Here is a 10,657-nt window from a genome sequence, read left to right as displayed (position 1 = left end):
GCAATAAAGTGAGCCACTGTATTTTATACTTCGAACTAGAGGCCTGATGCACGAAATTCCTGCAATAGTAGGCCTTTGCAGCCCTGGCTGCCTTGGCCCTCACAACCAGTCCTGGCTTCTGCTGGAAGGTCATCTGGATGGTCATTCTGCTGTTTGGCTATTCGGTTGATTTGCATATTATGCTTTTATTATTATAGACTAGAGGCCCGGTGCACAAAAATTTGTGCACTCGGGGGGGTCCCTCAGCCCGGCCTGTGCCCTCTTGCAGTCTGGGACCCCTCAGGGGATGTCAACCTGCTGGCTTAGGCCCGCTTCCTGGGGAATCGGGTCTAAGCTGGCAGTCAGACATCTCTCTGGCAGCCCAGGAGCCCTCGGGGGATGTCCACTTGCCAGCAGGGAACAGACCTAAGCTGCAGTCGGACATTCTTAGCGCTGCTGAGGAGGAGGGAGAGGCTCCCGCTACCACCACTGTGCTGGCAGCCATCAGCCTGGCTTGTGGCTGAGCAGAGCTCCCCCTGTGGGAGTGCATTGACCACCAGGGGGCAGCTCCTGCATTGAGCATCTTCCCCCTGGTGGTCAGTGTGTGTCATAGTGACCAGTCATTCCCAGTCGTTCTGCTGTTAGGGTCAGTTTGCATATTACCCTTTTACTATGTAGGATAGAGTCCTGGTGCACAGGTGGGGCCAGCTGGTTTGCCTTGAAGGGTGTCCTGGATCAGGGTGGGGGTCCTGCTGGGGTGCCTGGCCAGCCTGGGTGAGGAGCTAAGGGCCATTTTCAGGCTGGCCACATTCCCTTCAGGGTGGAGGTCCCCGCTGGGGTGCCTGGCCAGCCTGGGTGAGGGGCTGATGGCCGCTTTCAGGCTGCCACACCCCCCAGCGACTCAAGCTCCCAGCCTCTCCTTTTTTTTCATTTTTCTTTTTTCAGCAGGTATCTGGGATTTATTTACCTTCTATAATTGAAACTTTGTAGCCTTGAGTGAAGCCCAGTGCCCGCCAGGGCAGGTGAGAAGCTTGGCTTCCTTCATCTCCAGGTGCAACCCAAGCCTCCTGCTCGCTCCAGCTTCATGGCCACCGCCATCTTTGTGACTGAGTGATGGTTAATTTGCATATTACTCTTTTATTAGATAGGATGAGCTAATATATGGTACATAGGTTATATTTCAATAAACTGTTTTAAAAATAACAACAAAACCCTATCTGCCAGCCAGTTCACCACTTCAAGAAGCAGTGCAAATGTCATTTAAATACTGTATGTTCTGATTTCAGGAACAACAACAAAAAAGGCTTTTGTAACATTTCTTGCACTATAGTGTCAGGAAGGTAAAAAAAAAAAAAAAAAATTACAGAACCCCAGATCACCCAGAGTTTAAAGTATTGTTGAGGAAGTAAGAATTATATCAAGGAACTCTTAGAGAAATTGTACTTATTATCCTTACACCTTTTGTGTTTTGGCTGTCATTGTTAGGTCAGAATTTATTTCCCCCACTATGATGTGCTTTTTGGTATATTAATTCTACAGATATTTTTAAGCGCCTGCTATAATCTAGATACTGTCATATAAAGGATACCGCTGTTTCAGCCTCTTGTCTTTTCTCAAAATGTCATGATCCAGAGGAATAAAGGTTAATTCTAGAACCATAGCTTTCAGAGGGACCACAGGTTCTGGAAAGGGCTTTGTGACGAGGCTCCAGAGATCCCGACTCATTTGGGCATGAATATTCATGGGCGCTGCTGATCTGAGAAAGTCATTTATCTTTGACCTATAGTTTGCTTCTTTTAGAAAATGAGGGAGCTGGATTCTTTCAGGCTTCTTCCAACCCTATATTCTCGTCAGCTTGTATCAGATGTTGATCTAGGTCATTTTGGAAAGCACTGTCCCATTTGCGTTGATTTTAAGTAAAGAAAATGAATGCATTTTGAAAGAGAAACTAATTTTTTAGTTTGTTAAATAAAGTACATTTTCCATGGTGATCTGAAACCCTAAGGTTTATGGTGAACAGTTACTACCTCACCTCCTATTTGCATGTGTGTGAATAAGCCACACATGTAGTTGCAAAATGCAACTTCTCTCTACTCCCAGAAAGTACTGGATTGTACTGGATTATATTCTTTGCCTATTGTACTACATTTATTTAAAATATTAGGAAGAAGAAAATTAATAATGAAACTTGAATAATCACCCATAATGTTACTGGTTTCCATATACCTTATTATTGAAGACTCATTTATTTATCTTTTGCCATCTGTTAGCATTTGGTCAAAAACCAAAAGGTACAAAAATGAGTCATGGCTTTGTGAGTCTTACTCTCTCAGTGTGCCCTTCACCTTTATGGCTGTGAGTAAGAGAGAAGGTGTGTCATATCCAAACCCACTGAGAGCCAGTAAGAGAGGAAATTAAGAGAGCTTCTCAAAGCCCTAGCAAAGAATGTGTATTTGTTGTGGTGACTAGCTTGGAAAATGAAAGTTCAGTGCTGTTTTTCTGTGATAATTATATTGATCTTCTAATGTTATACTCCTCCAGATAGGAGGAAAAGCCAGAAGCAGAGAGAATTTAGTATAGCACACATTCCCTGAGACAATGAGTATGCTGTGTGCTCTTGTGAATGTTGGCTTTTAGTGCCATTGAACAAAACACTGTTATGGGATGAATGTTTGTGTTTCCTCCAAAATTCATACGTTGAAGTTCTAAACCCCAATGGAAGTGGGTCTTTGGGAGATGGTTAGGTTTAAGTTAAGTCATGAGGGTGAAACCCTCGTGATGCAATTAGTGCCCTTAAAAGAAGAGGAAATGAGATTCTCTCTCCATGTGCACACACCAAAGAAAGGCCCTGTGAGCACACAGCGAGAAGGTGGCTGTCTGCAAGCCAAGAAGAGGGCCTTCCAAGGACAGAATCTGACAGTACCTTGATCTTGGACTTCCAACATCCAGAAATGAGAGAAATAAAACTCTTTAGTGTAAGCCACCCAGTCTATGGTATTTGTTATAGCAGCTACTAAAAATGATGTTTGCTGTTTGTGAATGAGCTGCTCTGGCATCTTAAATTCCCCAGGATATATAGACCCAAAGTAAACAATATTACTTTCTTTCTCTGGGACTGGTATAAACATATTATGCTGTTCTTGCCATTCATCTGCTGTGCTGAAATAATCTGCTAGCAACTGAGCTAAGACAGACACCTTGAATGGAGCATACTTGTCACAAAGGGGAGATCAGGGAACTTCCCCCTGTAAGGGTGGCTCTAATCTACAACAGCTGACAGGACTTCTCTGCTGGAACCAGGGAGCAATCCCACAGCACAAGTGAATAGTATCACAAAAACATTTTTAAAATCTTGAATCCTAGTTATCCAAATTTGGTAGGAAAACTAGTGTAATTCCTCTTTATAGATGAAGAGGAAAGAAGATTAATGACTTCCAAAGTCCCACAGCCATTAACAGAGTTTGTACCTTGATCTAGTAAAGTTAAATTTGGTATTTTTCCCCCAAAAGGTTATTTTGAATAGGTCAGATAATAGTTTCATATCTGTTTAAGAATTTGAAATACTTGTATATTTTTAAGTGAAGAGATACTGTCAAAGAAAATTAGTGTTATACAGTACATATTTGTTATTACCTACAGAGTTGTTTGTGTTTTTTTTTTTTTTTGGAAATGTCTGTGTTTTATTGGGATAAGAAGACAACATGAGATCTACCCTCTTATATTTTATTTCTAAAATTTTTTTTATTGATCTTTAGAGGGGAAGAGAGAAATAGAGAGAGAAACATTGAAGTGAGAGCAAAAGCATCATTGGCTGTCTCCTCCATGCCCCCTGCTGAAACCCAGGCATGTGCAGAGTTGAACTGGCAACCTTTTGGTGCACACTGGATGATATCCAACCAACCTAAGCCACACTGGCCAGGGCTACCCTCTTACATTTTCAAGTGCACAGTATGGTATTGTCACTATGTTGAGCAGCTGATCTCTGGAACTCATTCTTTTTTTTTTCTTTTTCTTTTTTTTTTTTTAAGGGGAAGAACATTTATTTCATCACGTAATGTTTTGTTGCATGCCCCCTTGAGGTGGCAGGAGACTGCCAGCCTGCTTCACTTTTTCTTGGTCTCCTTACAAGCCACTACCTACCTCTGTGCCACATTGAGGGGAGGGGAGTTACCATCTGCGTAGGAAGTGTCTTCAAACAGGACCGAGTAGTAATCCTGGGGCCGTTGTGGGGGTGTGTGGATCAGGGCACGGTAGAAGCAGGTGGTCTGGGGATACAGGGCCAGCATGAGCTGCTCCTGGAATAAGGCTTCTGGGTCCGGATGATGAGCCGCCGGCTCAGGGTGTCTCTCTTTGCCTTTTCATCAATGTCATCGACCTCATATTTGTTGGTGGCATGGCTGTAACTGACCAGCTCGGCCAGGATCCACTGCTCATCCCCATCCATGGCCTTGACCCAGGCAGCCACCTTGTCTCCAGGTTTGGCCACGTAGTTCCCAGAGGACGGAATGGCCCTGCAGAGTAGGGGCGGCTTGTTACCAGGCTTCCTGATCCACAGCGGCAGGGTCATGGCTGACTGCTGCAGCAGGGTCCTCAACACCCCCCTGCACATGGCCTTCTGAGGGGGCTCTGAGTCATTGTACAGGCCCGCGATCTTGACTGACAGAGACTTGATTTCCACAATCTTATCTAGGGCTTTCCAGAGGATGTTGCACTAGGCCACTGTATCAGCTTTTGCGGTTGTATAGAGGCCACACAGCTTTGTCCAGTAATAGGGAGAGATCTTGTTCTCTGTGTGCATCTGCTAGTGGGTCTTCTGGATGTGCACTAAGTTGTGCTCACTCCGCCAACGCTCTTCCTGCGTTTGTTTGATCAGCTGATGGAGCTCTGTGAGAAGTTCTGCGATGCGGGAATCAGCTGACATGAGGGCCATGGTACATATGGCGCTGATCCAGGGGCGGGACAAGCACTTGCATGCTGGACATTGCGAGGGCGAGTGTAGGCACGTCCCTCTAATGCAGTGGTTCTCAACCTGTGGGTCACAACCCCTTTGGAGGTTGAACGACCCTTTCACAGGGGTCTCCTAAAACCATCGGAAAACACATATATAATTACATATTGTTTTTGTGATTAATCGCTATGCTTTAATTATGTTCAATTTGTAACAATGAAAATATATCCTGCGTATCAGATATTTACATTACAATTCATAACAGTAGCAAAATTACAGTTATGAAGTAGCAATGAAAATAATTTTATGGTTAGGGGTCACCACAACATGAGGAACTGTATTAAAGGGTTGCGGCATGAGGAAGGTTGAGAACCACTGCGCTTTTCAAAGTCTGTAGATAACTTGCTTGTGTTTAGAGATTCAGGGCACCTGGAGAACCATGCTTTTATCCTTTTAAGAGCTGAGTCGCAGTGCAGAGCTGGAACTCATTCTTCTGGCATAACTGAAATTGTACAGCAACTCTCCACTTCCTCTCCCCCAGTACCTGGCAACCACCATCTTACTCTCTGTTTCTATGAGTTTGACTATTTTAGATACTTCACGTAAGTGAATTCATGCAGTATTTGTTCATTTGTGTCTGGCGTATTTCACTAAGCATAATGTCCTCCAGGTTCACCCATGTTGTCCCATATGGCAGAATTTCCTTCTTTTTTAAGGATGGCTAATATTCAATTGAATATATATATTAAAAGTGTAATATGCAAATCGACTGAATGACTGAATGGTCGAACAGCAGAGCGACAGTCCGGAGGCCCACGCTATGACATGCACTGGTGCCAGGCGGGCCAAGGCGGTGCGATTGGTCGAGGGCCCGCCATCACCCCACCATTGTCCTATAGAGGGAGGCCCAGGCCAATCTCTGCGGGGCTATCGATCAGGGGGCTCTGTGATGGAGCGCCCCAAAGAGGGAGGCCCAGGCTACCTGGCCAGCAGCAGGTGGGTGGGGCCTACCTCTTTGGGGCAATAGATCACGGAGCGAAGGGAGGAGGAGGTCCCTCAGCCTGGCCTGCGCCCTCTCACAGTCTGAGAGCCCTCCAAGGATGTCCGACTGATGGCTTAGTGGAGGGGGGAGCGGGCCTAAGCCTTCAGTAGGCACCATGGAGGCCGGGGAGGCTCCTGCCACCACTAATGTACTCGCCAGCCATGCGCCTGGCTCAGGGCTTCTGGCTGAGTGGCCCTCCCACTGGGGGAGTGCACTGACCACAGGGGGCAGCTCCTGTGTTGAGTGTCTGCCCCCTGGTGGTCAGTGTGCATCATAGCGACTGCTCATTCTGCCGTTCAGTCGATTTGCATATTAGCCTTTTATTATATAGGATACACACACACACACACACACATATATATATATATATATATATATCTTCATTCATTGATGTACTAAGTGGTAGGCTATGACAAATCCTATAGCTTTTATTATATACAGCCAAATGGCTCTCCAGAGTGATGAAACTAACTCATTATTTTATGTCATATAAATGTATTTTTAAAATTAATTCAGTAAATATGCAGTAGTGCCTCATCCTTGTTTTAAATTACATTTCTTTCATGATTACACAGACGGAACCTTTCTCCCATGTTTTAATATGCTTACTAATCTACAAACTACTTACATCATTTTAATTCTTGGTAAGATTAGCGATTTTTATGGAAAGTTAGAAATATCCTCAGGAAATAGAAATGATATCCCTAACAGACCAAGGCAGCCTTCTCCTCTCCCTCCATGATTCCCATCCTCTCACCTCCCACTGGAATGTAAGCTCCATGAAAGCAAAGCTCATGTCAGTCATCATATTCATTGACTTTTCCCCTTTTTATTGAATTTGTTGGGGCTAATAAAATTATACAGGTTTCAAGGGCACAATTCTACAACACATATGTACACTGTATTATGTGTTCACCACCCCAATAGTCATGATCATTTACTGTGTGTGTGGGAGGGATGGAGGGAAGCCTTGTACATCTCAGAAGTGTTCTAATTATAAACAGTATTATCCTTTTCTCCTTTCTGAATCATAAAGTGTTTTTAATTGAAATTTTTTACATTTTTAAATTACAATGGGCATTACATAGGATTATAGTATTTGTTTTCATATTTCCTCTATCACAAGTCACATGAACTCACTGGTCCCACTTTATGAGGGGTCTGTGAGGAGAGTCTCAAAGGTTCCCTCTCATCTTAGCATGAGGCTGTGATCTGGAAGATACACTCCATGCAGAACTTCAGTTCAAGCTCAGCTAGAGATAAAAAAAAAAAAATACCTGTCCAAATATGTTTCTTTTTACTTCACAGTATAAATGTGAGTGCCCCTTGTGGGTCCTTCCCTTGCACAAATGCATGCATGCCTACACACTGGCTCACACGCGATATCCTATCCTGCCTTAGAGTCTTTGCTCAGGGTGTTTTCCTTCCTAAAATGCCATCTCCTTCCCTGGCCACTCATCTGCATCCTTCCCACCCATCAAATCTCTGTCTAAGTCATATTTGAAGCTGTAGAGGTACAAAGCTGCTGCCTGTCCATTATCCTCCTGTATGAAACCCTTGGCATTGCATTTGCCCCCTGGTCACTGTGGCCCTGCCACTTCTGGTGAAACGCTCCAACTTTGGACAAGTCCCGGCTGTCCCCGGGGCAATCCCCCCTGCCTGGAACTGATGTGGTTTGAACTCCCACACAGAGTTGCTGTTCTGCCCCACTCTGGATTTTACTGTAACTCGCTTAGCAGCCGAGGTGCTGAAGGTGCATAACTCAGCTGTGGGTTTGCTTTTAATCATGTTCAAAGTGTTCCAAAACTGTTTAGCATTTCCTGCCCCTGAAAATAGGCTCCTTAAACTACCTCTCTCTCTCTCTCTCTCTCTCTCTCTCTCTCTCTCTCTCTCTCTCTCTCTCTCTCTCTCTCTTTTCGGTCATTGCCTGCTCTTCCTGGCTTCACTCACAAAGGTCCTTGTTTCTCATGAGCACCTATGATGTTCCAGGTGCCATGTCTTTGTTTTCCTTACCTGATGCTGCCACTTCCTCAAACCCCTAAGTCTCCTGTCTTTCTTCCTTTCATCATCACTGTCCCATTTTCCCTCTAGCATTCAGATCTGGCATCATCCCTTCTAATATTTAAGTATCAAGGCGACCCACTTTCTGTAGCCTTGTAAATGGCCATAGGACACATGAACACTGGAGGCAGCTGATGAAGAAGTTCATGGGGAATTCCTGAGAAGAGTGAGGGATTGTGCCAGGCAGGTGAGGCCATGTGAGCAGGGCGTGGCTATGGGAATGTCATGGGAAATTAAGGACTCATAGAGAGGAGAGCATATGTTGGGAAGATGTGGAAGATCAGACTGGCTGTAATATTGGAAGGACAGTTCTATATCTAGACAAATTCTAGAGGGTCTTGAATGTCCAGCTCCTGAGCTTTAGATCTTATTATCTAGGTGCTTGGAAGTTCAATGTCATTGACGTATTCAGAGCATACATTTGGGGGTGTATGATTCATAAATGGCAGAGAGGAAATACATGAGAGGGAGACCCCAGCCCCCCACCCTCTTTGCCTGAGTAGAAGATGATCCCCAAGGACTTTTCTCAGACACTCACTCCTGACAGTTCCAGCTGCCTCCCTCTTCCCCCTTCACCTATATTTCTAGAATTTAAACTGTATTATTGTTTATGTACTAATTTTTCTCTAACCTGTTTTTCTTATGTAATTCCTTAGTCTTCAATTTTGGTTAATTTATAAACCCATTTCTTTTTTACCTTTAAATCTAAATATTTTATAGCTTTTTCTTCTATATTTTAAGCTTTTTATGTCATTCAGTTTTGCTTTTTAAAATTTATAAGTTATATTATTTATTTATATTTTAATCCTCACCCAAGAATATGTTTCCATTGATTTTCAGAGAGAGAGAGATATCAATTGGTTGTCTCCAGGACATGCCCCAAACTTGGATCGAACCTGCAACCTAGGTATGTGTCCTGATAAGGAATCAAATCCACCGCCTTTTTGGTGTATGGGATGACACTTCAACCAGCTGATCCACCCAGCCAGGACCATATTTTTATTTGTAAAATCAATTTAGTAATAAGGTCTTTTGTAAGAGGGGTTTTGGGGGGTACTGTCTTTTAAGTTTAATTCTTATAGCCATTTTTGTTGTGACATTTATTTTGTTCGCAGGTTTAGGCTTTTCAGACTTTTTCATATTTTATTTTTATTTTTTAAAATATATTTTATTGATTTTTTACAGAGAGGAAGGGAGAAGGATAGAGAGCCAGAAACATCGATGAGAGAGAAACATCGATCAGCTGCCTCCTGCACACTCCCCACTGGGGATGTGCCTGCAACCAAGGTACATGCCCTTGACCGGAATCGAACCTGGGACCCTTGAGTCTGCAGGCCGACGCTCTATCCACTGAGCCAAACTGGTTACGGCCTTTTTCATATTTTAATAATTTTTCTCACTTTAACTTTTTTAAAATATATTTTTATTGATTTTTTACAGAGAGGAAGGGAGAGGGAGAGGGAGCCAGAAACATCGATGAGAGAGAGACATTGATTAGCTACCTCCTGCACACCCCTCACTGGGGATGTGCCCGCAACCAAGGTACATGTCCTGGAATTGAACCCAGGACCCCTCAGTCTGTAGGCCGACGCTCTATCCACTGCGTCAAACCGGCCAGGGCTCACTTTAAGTTTTAATGGTTTTTTCAGACTTTGATGTTCTTATTGCTCTCACTTTTATCCTCATTCATTTATTCATTTTCTCTTTTCTCATAAGCCCTACTATGTGTATAGCATCTTTGGTTTTGATATTGTTCAGTGAGTAATATAAGTTTTAAAAATTGAAGCCTTCTGATATTCATAGTTATATGTTATGGATAAAAATGAAATAGGAAAACACAGATAGTGAGTAGAGGAAGGATCTGCCTATGAGGTGACCTTTAAATAAAGGCCTGAATACAATGATAGAATCAGCCATATAGGTATCTGGTGTAAGAAGCTTTGAGGCAGATTGAAGCATGTGCCAAGGCCCTGAGGTAGGAGGACATCTGGTGAGCTCAAAGAACTGCAAGGAGACAGAGTCTGGAGGGAGAACAACAACAGGAGAGTAGTAGGTCAGAGAGGAGTGGTGTGGTGTAGTAGTCCTTGGAGGAACTTTGCACGAGACTGGTAAGCCCTAGAAGAAGAGAGATGCTCTGATTTATGTTTGTACAGGGGCACTTCAGTTGCTCTTTTGAAAACAGGCGTGAACAGTCAAGGAAAGAAGAAGGAGACAATTAAAGTAACCTGGGCAAGACACCAGGGCACAGCTGGGTTAGGGTGGAGGCCATGAGGGTGGTGAGAAGTGGTAAGATTCTTAATTTGATGATGCATTGAATGTGGGATCTGAGAGAGAAGTTAAGGAACCAGAAAGACACAATTGCCCAGTTCTGAAATGGAGCAGACTGGAGTAGCAGAGGGTCAAATTTGGTCATATTAGTTTGCAACACTTGACAGACATCCAATCTGAGATATCACCTAAGTAGCTGCAGTTCGGCAATTCAGTTTCATTTAAAATGTAAATTTGTATGTGTGAATCTTTAGCATAGAAGTGGTATTGAAAACCATGACACTGGATGAGATCACCTAGGACAGTGTTGGCAAACTGCGGCTCATGAGCCACATGCGGCTCTTTGGCCCCAATCAGTG

General features: G+C 43.7%; 1 pseudogene; it reads right to left on the bottom strand.

Annotated features, from left to right (window-relative positions):
• Window positions 1-4,082: 4,082 nt before the first annotated feature.
• Window positions 4,083-4,909, bottom strand: LOC118672895 (annotated as a pseudogene).
• Between the last annotated feature and the right edge of the window lie 5,748 nt (window positions 4,910-10,657).

Source organism: Myotis myotis, unplaced genomic scaffold (genome assembly GCF_014108235.1).
Source record: "Myotis myotis isolate mMyoMyo1 unplaced genomic scaffold, mMyoMyo1.p scaffold_m19_p_18, whole genome shotgun sequence".
Lineage (NCBI taxonomy): Eukaryota > Metazoa > Chordata > Mammalia > Chiroptera > Vespertilionidae > Myotis > Myotis myotis.
Note: the sequence above shows the minus strand (reverse complement) of the source record. Positions and strands in the feature narration are given on the sequence as shown.